Consider the following 17085-nt stretch of genomic DNA (forward strand, 5'->3'; position numbering starts at 1 on the left):
ACAAGCTTCTCTCTGTCTTAAAATTGCTGTCACGTGCTGCATTATACAACGATGCCCCTCATCAACCTGAATTTCCTTGTTAGCTGTCACACACATAATTAATATCAAAGCTAATCATTGTAAAGAGGATGGACTGATAGTTGAAAAAAGAAAGAAAACAAAGCAGAGCTGTGAAATGTGAAACACTAGGAGACAGAAGTACCGTCCCCTTCTGGCTAAAAAAAAAGAAAAAAAAAAAGGCATTGACAGATGAATTGGGTCTTTTTAAAACTTTGTTTCACAGCTGTGGATGGCAGCTCCAGGCTGCTTTGTAGTCACATCTGTGTGCTGGACAGCTGGATATTTGGAGAAAATTACAGTTTGATCTGTGGCGAGCCAGATTGGAAGACAGCTTTGCTTTACCAGATCCAGACACTGCTATTAAGACTGATCAAAGATCCAGATTTTGCAATGAACATAGCTGAGAGATTTGATACCTGATCATAACCCACTTTGGAGCTCCTTGGCTCTAAGACAGAAACATTCAAATCTACAATGCAAGGCTTACAGGAGGTCAATAATGTTTTCAACTAATGATTTCTAAATTGTTCTGGGACCACACAAGTGTGTTCTGGAATGTCAGGAAAGCTTAGGTTGCAGCTTGGAGAACAGCCAAAGTCAGACACTCAATGAGTTTGTCTTCACACATCTTCCTCCCTTGTCCCATTACTTTAATCTTATCTTAAATCAGAAAAATCCAAGTAACAGAGAACTCCCAGTGATCACTGTGCAAAATTCCCTGTAATGTAAAAACTAAGAGGATTGCAGCTACTAAGCAATGATTATCTAAACACAACATCTGTCTTGAATTCTCAAAAAATAAACTTACAATTTAGATGGCAAACATAACCTCTAAGCAACCCTTTAAGAAGCTTGCAGCAACACAACAAAATCTGGGTAAAACCTTGAATGGTCTGATGGGATTTTAGCTGTAAGAGAAAAGCGTTCAGTATAGAAATAGATAAACATACAGCTCAATTCAGGTCAATATTGGCAATTTGAAGAGAAATTCTTTGGTCTATGGCTCTGCTTCCAGATACAGATCAGTTTCTTTAAGGAGCTTGCCATGGATCTCTAATTACTGCCACCCGACCAAGCCTCTATAACCTTTTGGACCAGCTGTCGACAGAAGAGAGGCTGTAGTTCTGAACCTAGGGTAATGAAAGTATACCCCTTTGAACCTCTATTTACCAAGGGAGGGTTTACTGAGCACAACTGCTCTTTTCCTGTGACATCCTGCTTTTTCTTCCAAACACACAAGCCTCTTGCTATCCGCTACAGACAGAACTGCAGAAAAGAAGCCTTGCATTGTTGTATACAGAATGTATCCAACATTCAAACAGATGAAATCTTCCTTTGTTGGTCATTCAGTCAACTATGTCCCTATGTCAGTTAATCAAATTCAAACTCACTTATTTTTCTTGTACCTAAAAAAGAAAGAAAAGAAAACAGGAGGAAATGTATATCTTTCAGATTTGAGAGAATAGTGTCTGCACCCCAGAATACCAAGTTGCCAAGAGGCTGGATTTGCTAAACTAAACATGTTTGTACCTGGATCTTCAGAGTTGACATGAGCAGCAATTTCAGGATTAGAAAAAGGGGAAATTGATGTTTCTGAAGGTTGATGTTTGAAGGCAATTCAGTGACTTAAAGTCTGCAAATTAATTCTCTTTATGGATCTCTTTAATCAATAATATAAAGAATTACAATGGAGTGTAGTGTGGTTTTAAGAAAAAACAATTTTCTTTAATTATCTAATTATCTTAAACATTAAATCTTTCTCTCATTATGTCATTAAGCCCTGTTACAAAATTACAAAATTTCACATTTCAGAGCATATTAAATACTAACACAGTTTATGTGAGATTAGAATAGAGACAGGCAGCTACATTCCAGCTCTGTGCAAGTTATTGCAAGAACACAGATGGACATGTTTGCTGGTTAAAGGCAAATTTGGCACCTTGCACTGATTGATTTCAATGAAAAAGGGAGAGGGGGGGCTTCCTGGTGTAAGCCATGGGCGTGTCACACTGCATGAATGAAATTAAATGCCAATTGAGTGTGAAAGTCAGGCTGCTGTCTTCTCCAATAACTCTGATTAACTCATTAAGCACCAGATGAAGCTGGTGATTCAGTGACCTTTCATGCTTCACCTTAGCTGATTCTGATTGGCTAATTGCATACAAATCATTAAGTCAAACAATATCTCATTTAAAACAAGCTCACTCATTTATAAACACATCCAGTGATTATTTAATGGTTTCTCTCTGTATAAATCATCACATTTTTGGTTGCGTAAGGTGAACTTTCTAAACTGGACTTCAGCACATGAACTGCAAGTAAATCTTGCCTGACCACATCTGCATCCTGCCACACAAATATAGTACTAGTCAATGGCTGAAACTTCCTGAGGAGCACTGTGATATCATCACACTCACTGGACATGATTTTTATGTGCTCGTTTAGGAAACAGCTTTCGATTTAACAAATAAATGGGAACTCTCACCACTTAGCTTCCCATTTGCATCTACACAGGTCACTGAGTCTCAGATTGTCCACTGTTCGAGGACAATCTGAGGCTGTCTGACTCTCCTACTGCTCGTAAAAAGGCCTTTTAATCATCTGCATCTGTTTGCCTACAAACATAACCTCACAGTTTGATGATTATTTTATCTTTAGAAACAATGAATATTCATGATGCTGCATTCAAGCAACAATAGCTGCATAATTATCTCTGGAGATAAATGGATAGATGTCTGTTCCTCTAACATAAGTGAATATGTGCATCTGAGTAAATACGTCAAGTAATGGAGGGGATGGGGGCAGGGTATAGCCTAGGGAGGTTGCCAGTGTATTGTGGGGCCAACAGAAAGATATAGACCACTCATGGTCACAGTTACACCTATGGACAATTTACAATTGATGTCTTAGGGACTGTGGGGTTAACCTGGAGAACATGAAGAGAACCTATGGAAGCACAGGGAAAACACAGAAGAGCCCCATCCAGCCAGGAACCATCTTACTGTCAGGTAATGGTGCTAACCAATACCACAATCTTGCCTATACAAATGCTATACATTAGTGTTATAGCCAAGGTACAGTAAACACCACATGTAGACACAACAATGAATCAAATTGTATCCTATATGACAAGTATTAAAGTGTTTCTTATTTGTTCACAGCTTGTAAACTTCATTCAATTTGGACTAAAATTCTGGAGTGCTATGTGCAGTCATTGGTACTAAGCAGGAAACCATATTGGTCAATACCAAATCCATTCACTTACACCAATCACGCACATTTCCTTTGAATGTGACTGGTGGTCATGGTGGAAGACAGGAATGTTTGTTTCTCTACTGCATCAATAGAGTAAATATTAACCCAGTATACTATGAAATTCCCTTTTTTTGGTCTGACTGCAAATGAGTTTACCTTCATTTGTAGTTGCTAAAAAGTACCTATGAGTAATGCGTTTGCATTTAATGAGTAACCAATTATTTTCTGCTTTGAAGCAACAATTCCTGTTTGTTACTTGATCTCTTGGCTATTTAGGTAGACTAATTGAAGTCACTTTACAATAACAGTAAATGTTTGTGCTTTGATTGTGTGTGGGGCTGTATATATTTATGTATACTCCTGCCTCAGTATGATTTTCAATTAAAATTCAGATGATAACAAGCTTGTTAGGTACCTAAAAACTATTGTACTAAATAATGTAAAACACACACACACACACACACACACACACACACACACACACACACACACACACACACACAAAGAAAAAATACAAATAAGAAATAAAAAATCTCCTACTAATTATGTTTGTTATATTTTGGTCACTGTTGATTCACCTGATCATCAGTCAGTTTGAACATGTTTTTTCAATAGTAGTTATCTACATTTAGAAATTTAAATGATGTAGGACCATGTGAGTGCTCTTTTTTATTTTTTAAATCTTTGTTTTCACAAATTACTAGAGTTTTTGATTTCATACTTACGTTCAAACCTATCTTACAATACAATGACGAATGCAAGTAGCATTTGACTACAAATCCAGCTGCTCTCTGCCTTTGTGATAACTAGGGATGGGTACCGGTATCCGGTGCGTTCTGACATAAACAGTAGTAACCAGACCGAAAAGCAGCGCACATTTCGGTGCTTTTATTCGGTCCTTTTTTTTCCCTGAGATGTCATACACTTTGAATTCTAGCCAATCGTTTTACCTTTGCAAGCGTAGTAGGCGGGCCCAGGTACGTACGTTCTTTTAGAGCAGAGCTAAAGATTAAAAATGCCCAAGGCAAAGCGGTCAAAAGTCTGGCTGTACTTCACAGCAAAATATGCAAACTCAGCAGCCTGCAACAAGTGCTTTAAGCTGACACTGTGATACTGTCAAAGGAGGTAACACCTCAAATCTGATGAAACACCTAGCGACGTATAGCATTTTGTTAAAAGCCGAGAAATGCGCCGTGTTTGATAGCTTGCTGCGAGACCTCACACCGTGCACATCTACTGCGGGTGTGGTGCCTGTTATCGGACCCAGAGTTAGCAACATCCCCCAAAAACCCGTAGAGTAGAGTCCTGGCCCCTAGCCCTGTCAGCGTAGCAGAAACTATGACGGATGATGATGGCAGCAGCAGCCGTTCTCCTCTGCGTGAGTAGCTTCATGTTGTTCGTGTGTAATTTACGTTGAGTAGGCTAACCACATTATTAAATTAATGCACGTAAGGTGAACTAGCAAACACCGTCGTAGTTACATGCGGCTGTCTTCTTGTTTGATGGCAGATACTCCCTTCACCCTGGCCAAAAAGGCTAAAATGACCAAAGAAAAAGTGGAAAACAGCTAAACATGAGAGGTTTTTGGACAAAGTTTGTGTTTTTTCCATTGATTAAGCACTGCTTCCAGCCAAGAGTGATACCATATATGCCCTATAGCTGAAGAAAAGGCTAACATTGTTATCTTTTTACAAAAAAACAGCTACACATAAGAGGTTTTAGGACAAACTTTGTGTTCTCCATTCTTTAAGCACCGGTTCGAGCCCCGTTTAAGCACCGGCACCGTTTCAAAAGTACCGGTTTGGTACTGGTATCGGATAAAACCTAAACGATACCCATCCCTAGTGATAACTGACAATATTTAATATATTTTCAGTTATATTTATAACAGAAACACTGGCAGCAGCAGAGTGGTTTAAAAAAATGTTATACTGACAGCAAGCATGCAAACACGTCCACAATCTGCCTGTGAAAACTGAACACTGCAAGCATCCAATACTGCAAACGTTGCCAAAAACAAGCCAACTCAGTGACCTGCTTAAATCTCCGCTAAAGCCTGTCAACAGGTGTGAAGGGAAACAAAGTGCTGAACAAACTTTGGCTGTCAAGGCAGAAAATGAAAGATAGATTTTGACAAACGGAGTTGTGCATGAAAGATCTGCCTTGTCATTGGTGTCTCATTAGTTGCAGTAGTTCCGGGCCATTTTAATGCTGTCGTCTGTAAAAGTCCTAATTAGAGACAGCTGAACAGATGAAAAATGTGGAGTAGGAGGAGGAGGAGAAGGAAAAAGGGGCACCTTTTCTTGTGAAAGAGAGACTTCTTACAGAGTCTCTCTTTCTCACAGCATTATTCATTCACGAGGTGTCCTTCAAGCTATAATCAAACAATCTTCCCTGTGAAGAAGAAAATGGACTGTGAAAGTCTTGGAGAAATACAACTGGTGAGTAGTAAAGTGGGCATTCTCTTTCACTCAAGATGATCCTAGATACAGATATGTCTATATTTTATTCATTTAGTCTATTATTAATCATTTTTGCACATTTTATTGTCACCTGCATTCCCAAGCCAGCTGAAATAAATGGTCTCACTAGTGTCCTGGGTCTGCCACGGGGTCTCCAACTGGTTGAACGTGGCCAAAGTACCTCATAAAGGAGGCATTCCAATTAAATTCTTGACCAAAGTCAGCTAACCACCTATTGTTAAGCATTTTAGATGGCGGGAATACACCCTAAATTTACAATTACACGTTAAGGTTTTTACAGCACAAATGGGAACTAAATTTATAAGGCACAAAGCTACCAAGCTTGTGTACACTGCTGAGGTTTAAGATCAGCCAAGACAAGAGATAAGAAATAAAACATGCTAAACCAAGAAACTAAACAAAACTCAAAAGAATAAACAGCGTTTTTTGTCCTATCTAAATGTTCATTACTTGACGTGGCAGAGTGCCCGCTTTATGTCATGTCAATGATCACCTGTGTGGAGACAAACTCAATCCTTCCACTCAGACTGTGAACACTATCTTTAACTTCATTAAAGATCGAAGGCCTTTAATACACATAACGTTAGACATTTAAGACCTTTCAGGGGATTTATCGTCATTCTTGTTTCCACTTGTATCCAGATGTAACACAATTCTATGTCACCAACAACATTAAACACCTCTTAGTCACAGTGGATATTTTGACTTTCCAGTCACGGATCTGTCTAATACATTAATAAAGGCTCGTCTGACCCATGTATTGTGCATTCTGGCACAGCTTACTGGCACACATGTGCTTTTCCTGCTAATACAAGCCTGCTGTGAGAAGTGCCACACCCAGTGGTTTAGTTAAATGGCATAATACCTAGCAGTGAAACACATTATGCCCAGTACTTCCTAAATAACAATACTCTGCTTTAAAGGTGCCATAAACATTATAACCCAGTTTCTGCATTTCACATTTTTAACAGTTCTAAATTTGTTGCCATCTTCTAATCGCACCATCTAGTCCCTGTGTGTAATTCCACATCATCGAGTTTCTCAAATGTTGTATACCTCAAGTGATACTGAGCTATGCAACATCTGGGCATTGAGCCCTTTATAGTCTGCCCATCTGCACCAAACACAACCACAATCACATTCTCTTTTAATCATTAAGTACAATCTGTTTAAAGCATTTAGCATGGAAACACGTTAACAGAGCTCCTCACAGTACCCGTACTGCCACCCATCCAACATTAAATTGGTATTCATGTTCCACAAAAAGTGAAAGAAAGAAGTGTCAAGGGATCCCTTTCTAACCCACTATAAGATTCCCTGTTGAATGAATAAAGCCCGCTCTTCCAGTAAGTTACTTTGTTTTGCCAGCTTTTTTTTTTCAGTGTACAAGGACAGCAGCCCTGCAACAAACTGCCACATTAACACAGTGTATCATATTCATCACAATTTTGTTCAGTGCATTGTAAATGGGATACAAAAGACCAAGTCAAGTGTCAGCATATCTCTTTACAATCTTTTGTAGAAAGGCTTTTAGTTAATCTTTGGCGCTTGTTGGTTCTTGCAGGAAATACAAACACATAAATCTTCAATGCATGTATAACAAGAAATAGATGTTAATTTATTAGCCCAACATGAAAACAAACAATATCAAATTTTGAACATTATTATGAGAAAAGCTGTGGAAATTCTACTTCAGATGTCATCTTTGTGAGAAGTCATATTATGTTCTGTCTTAATTTGTTCTCTGTTCCCAGTTCCAGCTTAATCCCGTGATTGACAAACAAATAATTCATGCTTTAAACTTGGTCCTATATGATGATGTTTTGTCCATTATCATATTCAACATTTGAACAAGCTCCAAATTCCACAAGTAAAATTGCTTCCCTCTTGTATCCAACAAACTGTAAGTTCCTACGCCAAAGATTTACCTTGAAGACAAAACACTTCCCAGCGCCACAGGATAACCCTGTACTACAACATACTTGAGTAAGATAAGATAACCTTTATTAGTCCCACACATGGGAAATTTGTTTGAGTAAAAGTAAAAGTCACTCATGTTTTGTTAAAAAGAAACTGCTGAAGGTCCCGTTCTGCATGCAGACAGCGATACATGAACATGCTCACACACAGTTGGCAAATCATTCTGGTCAGTCATAAGACCTAATAGCTAATGTGTATCTTCATTCCAGCTGGACTGGAAATGAAACGGATACCCTCTCTTGGGGATCCAAGCGTAAGCACGCCGGGGCTGACTACATCCAGCATGCACCGAAAACCTATTTGTGCTTTGGGAAAAGCCATACATTCTCAAAATAGTACGTGTGATTGGGTTACCGACTCTGTATGGCACTGGCATAGCATCGTATATCACATCTCACCATGTGCTAGATGACATAATCCAGCCAGCATGAGACGGCGGTGTACCAGTGATTACTGGGACAGGTGTGCTTTTTATTTCACCCCTTAAATGCATTAGAGATGGGATATTTCACATATCCATTTAATAGCTTCTGGTTCTTTTCTCACTCTCCTCCAGTGGCACATAAACAAGAAATAAAGGTCATTTAATTTCCATTGGAATTTATTTAATGATTGAAAACTGAAAGCAAAAGAAATAACTTCATATATACTCAGAATATTGAATCATGTTGTACATATCCAGTTACCTCCATAAGCAACACATGAAAAGATAAAGTTCACTGATATGCTAAATAGTTCAGCCATGCATACATGAGCTCTGGCAAGCCAGAAACAGCCCAGAGCCCTTGACCTGATGCACACCATGCTGCAAGGGATAAAATATTAATCTAAAAAGTATTTACTTTAGTATTGATTCTTGTAGACTGTAATCGATCAGGTAAAAAATGTCCCCGAATGGTAGAGTAGTTCAAGTAGTCCCACGCAGATGTATTTTTTTACTGGTCAGATTGGTGCACAAGTTGATTAAACACAAAAAAAACTGTCAAGTCACTACTGAACAAAAACAAGAAGACACCCACTATAAGCTGTAGTTTGTATTGCAAGGTATTACAAGCACTGCAATGGAAATATTCAACTACAGAATCCTGGAAATATATGCCAACAATGCACCTGACAAACAGTCCACATTTACGTGACACTGTAGAGCTTTTCCATGTTTGGACTACTCACAGACTTGGGTTGTAGTATACTGTACAGCTTTGTTAATCGTTCATAAAATATAATGCATGCTTTTAAAGTCGTTTTACTGATTAAACGAAACATACAGGCCTGTTTATGCCCATCCAATGAAAATGTATTCTTTCCAAATGTGTGCTGTAAGTACAGATTTCGCTTTTTATATTCAAAATTATGGTTTGAAGTTAGTAAAATGCTACCATTATATACAGATCATTGGCTTATTCTCATAAACTGCCCAAACTACACATTAAGCACTGATCTGTCTAATATATATTCTGAGCTGTATGAGGGTGTTCACACATCGCTAACTCTTGCTGCCTCTTTCTAAAATTAGCATGCTTAATGATGGTGCTTGATAAGCATGAAATGTCTCTGCTGCATCAGATGAACCTAGTCTCAGTTTCACACATGATGAACCCTTCTCATCATAATGAAGAGGAAGGGGGACAGCTGGGATTATTTGTGCCACAGTGTTGGGTCTTCATACTATAATCCCTGATTCATGGCTCCACCGTTTACCCTCCTCTAAGATATATGCCCCATTTTGGCATGGATCTTAGACTCAGCAGTGTCCTAAAACAGAACAACTTTTCACAAATAGCTGGAGTTTTTTAAAAAAGGTTTTAGAAGCTCTAGATGTTTAGATTCTTAGCCACCATGAAACTGCACTAAAGAAACATCCAGAGGGTCCCAAATTTCTTCTGAAGCATGACAATCAATCCAAGTATGGTAAAGCCAGACTCATAAAGACCTATCATCAGTGAGACGCTCCCACAAATCCCTGATCTCAGCTTCATCAAGTCAGTCCAACAGAAGCAACTCATCCAGCCTAAATCAACAGAACATCTCCAAGTTCTTCAAATTGCCTGGAGAAATTTACTCATTAAGTGCCATTAAGACCACAGAACCAGATAAACGCCTTTTATAGGACTGCTTTTGAACCCATGTTATCAATGTTATTAAACAGTTATTATACTACTACAACCAGTTTACATACCACATTAGAAATAGGTAAGTAAGGATGATTGTGGAAGAAAAAAAATTCCAGAAGTTCCACCTTATCTACATTAGTTCTTGAGCTGTTACTTTTATTTTCCTTAGTAACTAGCTAATAGATAGATAGACAGATGTGGTGAAGCTGAAGAGTCATAACAGGACACTGAAATACCTCCGTGGCAGAAGGTGATGACATCTGCCAAGTTATGCAGACATGCCAGAGACGGTAACCAAGGTCAACTCCTCTCACTGCCAAGGTCTTTAGTCAAGGCTGGAATTCCAGTTACCATAAGAAAACCAATACTCACAGGACAACTGAGGTCTGTGTTAAAACTGTGCAATATTGGCCAGGTTTCAAACTTCACAGCCTCAAGATGATCCAAATATTTTATCAATGGAACCTCCTGTTTTAGAGGGAATCTGTTTTGTTGCAACAAGAATGATACTGATTCTTGTCAACCTTTAATCAAACAATCTTTTAGAGCTCCCCCCCTTATTTTTTAAACATTACTATCATAGTTTTTATATTACATGGCTTCAGAGATAAGTGCAATTTCTTGCCTTGACATGTTTTGTTTTCATTGCTAAATGTACCTAAATTACCACTGTGCAACTCAAATTCTTATGCAGCCCATATTAAAGATTGTCGAAGTGAAATATATACAACCATGGAAACGTGATATAAACAATAGAGGGGATAGATTACTTTGATTAGAGTGACTTTATAAATTACCTAAATGAAAATGGAATGCAACTTACAATGTGATGGTCATGTGTGAATGCAGGCCTTTGTCTCATTCAAAGATGCAATAAAAATAAGCATATCTTGCTCTATGGATGTATTTTCCTCCAAAAGAAGTAATAATATAAATGAATAACTATTTTTTCCAGTAAGAAAATACAAATTCTGTTGTGAACAGAGAATAGCTGGTATTTGGTGTGATAAGTAACTTTTACTTTAGCCAGATATACTGAACTAGTCCGACACTTCATCAGAAGTGAATAAGCACATTCTGGAAAACATGCATTTAAACCAGAATTTCTCCTTTTCTTTTTGCTTTGTTTTATTCACCCTGCTTTATGTGTAGCTGCTTTGTTCTGTGCCAGCTAGTCATGCTGCAGCTACTTGAGTTATTGTGCCAAAGCAGCTGATAACATTCACCAAGTCCTTCCATTTAGGGAGCTAAATTGCTTTTCGATTTAAGTAATTTCATTTTGCTGATAAGGAAAAAAAACATGATAGAAAAGTTATCTGTATTTATTTTGCTTGTGAAGTATAATATAACATTTTTACCAATGTGAGTGAAATGGCAGCTTTCAGAACAACTATTCACCAGGAAACACTGACAAAACTGAACATTTGAAATGATATTGCCTACTCTCAATTCTTATCTGGAAGCTGGTAATATTTCAGAAAGTGGATTTCTTATTTGAGGGCAGCAGACAGAGACAGGACAATGAGCCTGCTACAGACGTTGAGCTGATAAGAAACTGTAAGCAAAGAAACACAGCAAGAAAAGATATTATTTTACAACAATATTTATCCTATTACTGCATGAAAATGAACATGTTTCCTCACTAACGTCCTGATTTTTCACTTTCAAAAGCATCAGAGTACATAAAGTGGACCTACTGAACGTCTAAATCTATTCAAACTTAAGTGACTTACTCCAGACCTGCCAAGATGAAGATGTACTATGTTCACATTTCCAAAAACAGATTTTGTGAAAGACTTAACCAACCCTTTAGTTTTCAGGTTCTTTCATGCATTCTGTCTTCATGAGGGAATTTGAAAAAGATCCTCTTTGGGATGAAAACACTCCATTTTAAAATGTTAAACACATGTTTTAGGAAATGTGGATAGGTTTTAGCCAATGCAAAACTGACAACTCTAATACATGTTACAGGCACCTATTCATGCTGACACTTGAAGTTACTTAACTTTAAAAAAAGAGGGCAGTCTTATAATTTCACAATACAGCAGAAAAATAAATCTTAACAAAAAATTCAGTACTTTCAGCTGCATCCCATGATGACTTGGATCCAATTTTATAGAAGATTACCTTTGTGCTTCCATGTATCTCTCAGTGATACTTAAAGTAATGCTGAATAGTAGGAATTGCTGCTGTTGACTAAACTACTGAATGTCCTTTATATGGGGAGTAATGAATGAATAACTGTGGGGATGTTTTGAAAACACTGCTCATTTTTTTCCTTTTATTCTATTATCAGTTAGACATTAATTAGATAGTAATATCTAATTAAAAAGTTGTTTCCATGTACAGAGAAAATCACATTTTGTCAAGACACCAAGTTGTTCCCTCAAGGATCAACTCGTTGTTACTTCCTACTTGTTACATACTGATGCTATTTCAAGAATTTATTCTCATCATATTGTATTGCAGTGGATGATCCCTTACTTACTATTGCGCCTCGCAAGGAAGAACAACAAGCAATAATAAAAGCCCAAAAGGTAGCAGGCAAGTTGAAGGGCTCATAGCATAATCACAGTGCTTTAAATCAGAAGACAGGAATTCAAGTCCCAGCTTGGATTGCTATTAATATCTTTTCAGTTTGCTTTTTTTATAGGACTTTTTTTCAACTTTGTCTTTTCTGTGAATTTTCTTTTAGATTTAAGCACCTGCACTGTGTGTTTAGTTTTATAAAAACACCATTGTTTGCATTAAAATGTAACCTTTCACGTTAACCACCAAAACAAAGTTCCGCCATATGCAACAAGTTTGTCCATCACTTCCTTGCAGCACAAGCAGAGCATTTTCTTGCAATCCATTTAATGGAAGTGAATCCATTTAATATGCTGAGGGACGATTGAACTTTATAGCGCCACGATGCATGATGAAAAATGCATGAAAAAGACTAGCCAGTGCAATGCAATTTGAAGCCTTTGGGGTGGAGAACAGGCTGCAGTGATTGGTGGAAGTCAAAGCTAAGCTAAAAGGAAAACGACTATAGTATTTACAGTTAACAGGTTGGGAGAAGCAAATCTTCAAATAAGTCAAATTATGTGTGTAAAACTGACACAAAAACATTATGTGGTTCACTATTTTACTGTTTCTTGATGTGCTGCCGCAAAGAGGCAATGAAAGTAATTAGTTTTTTGGAGAACGAGGTATCAGTCCCCTTGTTCTCCAAAGAGGGGATGCACATCCCTTGAGGGTTACATCAGGAAGGCATCTGGTGTAAAAACCTCCCAAATCAAATTTGTGGAGCTACCCACTGTGGTGACCCCTTATGAATAAGGAGCAGTGGAAAGTAGCTTTAAGGTATTAGTCCCCTCCCCCCTCCTGCATTTTGTTTGTATAACGAAATGGTCTTCATTATACCACTGGCTGCCAAAGCATTGTGTGCAGTGAAGAAAAATTCACAAACACTGAGCCAAGAAAAGACAGAATAGGTTTCTATAGAGACTATTTTTCTTCACTAGAGCTTAAACCTATGACCCAGAGCCCCCGGAAAGCCTCTTGAGGTGGTGGGAGAGACAGTGCACTGGCTGCCTGAAATGACAAACAGCAGGCAGGCGGTGGCATGCTTTGCTTGCCAAATACAGCACTCCATGTTCAAATAGTGCTGACAGGAAAAACATAGACACTTTTATCCAGGGTCCCCCACTCTGGAGTGAGATGTTGAGGGGAAAATTTCCTCTTGCCAGAAGACATAGACTTGCCTGTATCCAGTGGTTTCTACTGCTACTGTTGTGGAAAATTCACATAAGTGCATTTTTCTTTCTCTTACTAACACTAAATGGTTACTCAGAAGCTCATGTATTTAGTGACTTCCATATTGGACAGGGAAAAGAAGCCAAACTCGTTTGTATAAATGAAAAAAATCCATCACGTTCACTCAGCAAAAAAACCCTGATAAACCAACCTCTCCTTATAATTGTGTTTTTCATCTCACTATAGTGATCTCCTTGGTGTAACTTCTGCCCTCTATGCGTCCCACTGAGTTTATTGAACATTCGAGCCATCCATTTTCTTTGATGGTTTTAATTCAGCCAAGCATACCGGCTGCTATTGCACTGCCCACTACAATGATTAACTGCATAGTGCTGCATTCATTCATTCAAGCATATCCATCAAAGCATGGATCCCCCTAAGTGGAAACAAGCTTTCCCAGGGTCAGGAAACATCTAACCTGTATAAAAGAATGAGTTGAAATTCCAAGGCAGGCACGTTTTGTTTGACTGGTTTTCAGAGTCATAGTGGTAATTTCATATTTAAACCCAGAGCTAAGCGCTATGGAAACCACTTAAAATAACATGGTGGATACACGAATGCCAGCTGGTCACATTTAGTAGAAAAGGCTTGACCCATTACAAATGACTATGTTTGGTCTTGTCAGGGCAGATTTTGTAACAGTGGGCTGAGAACAAAAAAAATAAAAAACAAAAACATACTTCTTCTTAACTTTAACAATTACACAATACGCATACTGTACAATATGGTATGAGATGACATAATAGTATCATAATTTGTATGAAATGCTTGTTTCACCTTTAAGAGTGGGACAGTGATTTTATATTAGTTTTTTTTAATGTTTTTACTATATTTTCATTGTGTCAGCTGTTTAAAATGATTTCGACTTTAGAGAGAGAAAGATACAAATTTAAAGCTCTGTCATGAACACCTGCTCCACTGAGTACAATTAAAGTTATAAGATGCATTAATCCTTGAATAAAAGTTGACCCAAAGTCAAAAAAGTGCTTTCACTAAGCCAAATAAACTAAACTTAATTTAGCTTCAGTATAAACGTTTCAGCTCTATGATGAAATATTTCTTACAAAAAATGCTTCATAGGAGTTGCAATTTACTTCTTGCCTTAAGTGATTTTGTACACAGGCTAAGATCTTTGACTCTTTATTAAATTACCAAGTATTTCTCAAGGCAGTTGGTAATCTTTTAAATACTGTGGCTAGGCAAGCCTTCAAAGTACTTTAGCTGTCAATCACTTAAATGAATAGGATTTTGCCAGCAACCAAAATGACTCCTCCTACTTTGCTACTCTACAAATATGCTATTAACAGCTGTTCTCAGCTATCGGAGAATGAACACATATTGGACTCTATGTTACACCTGAAAAAGTCATGATTCATACGAGGCCACCCAGTATGTTCCCGGTGCAAATGTCTTGTTTGTCTATATCATAATCATAATATACTGAATGTATAATGCTCCTCTGTCTTCCATCTATGTATAAGTGGTACACTGCGTATGTTCCCCATAGGCCGTTGACCCTTATAACCCCAGTCCTCCCTCTAATCTCTTAATCTTTAGCGGAACAGCAGCTTCTGTGATCATTGGCAGGTCTAGTGTGGTGCATACCTTCCTCCAGAGGTGCTCGGGGGGGTTATGTGGGAATATCACAGGTAATCCGCATCTCCTACAAATATCTGTTGCTGGATTTTTCTGAAAATATCTGGCTCTGTGCTTATGGGTGGCCTTGGCAAAAAAAACATGGTAAGAGAAAGCAAACCACTTAACTCAGAGAAGTGATATAAGAGGTGCCCCTGAGATGACCTGTGTGATTGGGAAGCTGAGATGGAGCTTTAGCTGGGTGTGCAGTGTTGACAACTGGTATCAGGCCATCACTGCATAATGAAACAAGCTTATAGGCTATTAAATAATAAGTCAATCAGTGGTACGTCATAGTATACAGACTGTGAATCATGTTGTTTCATAACAAATCGAAATCCTGTCTCATGTAAAATATGTTTTATGATGATATAAACTCCTGATTTCCTCTTGCAAATGCTTGAGAATGAAAGTAATACTCGCTGGATCAGATTCTCTGATGTTATTTGCTTCAGTCCAGAAAGGTAGGCTTAAATGTCCTGCACCATGATGGTATGCCTTTCTGGCAAAAACAGGACAACATTGTTGTTTCTGACTTTTTCAGCGTTCAACCCAGTTTTACCTTTTATAAAACAATATGTTTTTAAAAAAAGACAAAATAAATTGAAGACCAAAGGCTGGGGTAGCGTTTGAGCTAGATTGATACATGGACTTTCCCTCAGCGCTATTTCATTTTGAAAACCTTACACTACACGGCTTCTTTGTAGTGACTGGAGAAGTCATTTTTAGCAGCGTTTCCTCTTAATAACCATGAAACCCTATAGTCATGTGGCAAACACATAAAAATGACATACACAACACTGTAACATAATTCTCACCAGTGGACGAAGGAAATGTTGACGTTATTTATCACCCCAAAACACAGAATTTAGATTTCAGAGTTCATTTTGAGAGTTTTTGTCCAAATCATTCATTGTGACAGATGGTTACTCTGCACAGCTCTGGCTCTCAATGGGAGATGGTGCCCTCTGATATCTTATGGAGTCATCAGCAGCCGCTTGCCAAGTTTAATACGACTGGGGACCGTAACTCTCCAGGCAACTACTACTAAACATGCCAGACAGGTCTGGCTTTCTCCCCTCCGTCAGATCGATATCAAATTGTCTCACAGAGCATCTGCAATCAAGCACAGCAGAATAGAGCACTCAGACACTCCAGTCAAAGGTTACAGACGGTCTGGCCAGCTTTGCCCTCAGCCAAAGTGTGACCGCCTTTTTAAAGAGTTCTTTGACAGTTTAACGTCTCCCCCACCACACTTCCCCTCCACCTCCTTCATCACTCTCCCTGCCCTCCCTCCCTCCTCTCTGTTGTTTTCCTTTCTCAGTCGTCCTGATTAAACCTGGATATCCCACCAGGAGGCTCTGATTTCCCAACCCTGACTGTTACTGTAGTGAAGTCAGAGCTGCATGTCCTCACACAAGTCGAGTCAAACCTACTGGTTACTGAAGATCAAGAAATGTATGAAGATTAACCATATCTACAAGATATAGGTACTTTAAGCTATGTGATACATACTCTGCTTCTATGTTATGACTTGTTATGTGCTTCACGTAAGCATAATAATAATCAAACATCACATTTTAGGACTCCTGACTAAAAGGCTCACATGCACAGGACCGGTCAGTTCACACATAAACTATTCTATGGCAAGCTTTTTGGACTTACATTTCTTATACCAGCATGTCTTGGCTTGTTTTGTAATTCTTATAAACCTTCGTCATCCATATGCAGGATATATAAAGTTTGTTATGAAGAGATAA

General features: G+C 38.3%; 1 protein-coding gene across 1 annotated transcript in view; it reads right to left on the reverse strand.

Moving 5' to 3' along the window:
- The window catches only part of pdgfc (platelet derived growth factor c), a 48011-nt gene that overhangs the window by 29558 nt on the left and 1368 nt on the right, over positions 1-17085 (reverse strand). The gene's annotated exons all lie outside the window — the stretch shown is intronic.

The sequence above is a fragment of the Oreochromis aureus genome, linkage group 2, assembly GCF_013358895.1.
Source record: "Oreochromis aureus strain Israel breed Guangdong linkage group 2, ZZ_aureus, whole genome shotgun sequence".
NCBI classification, from domain to species: Eukaryota; Metazoa; Chordata; class Actinopteri; order Cichliformes; family Cichlidae; genus Oreochromis; species Oreochromis aureus.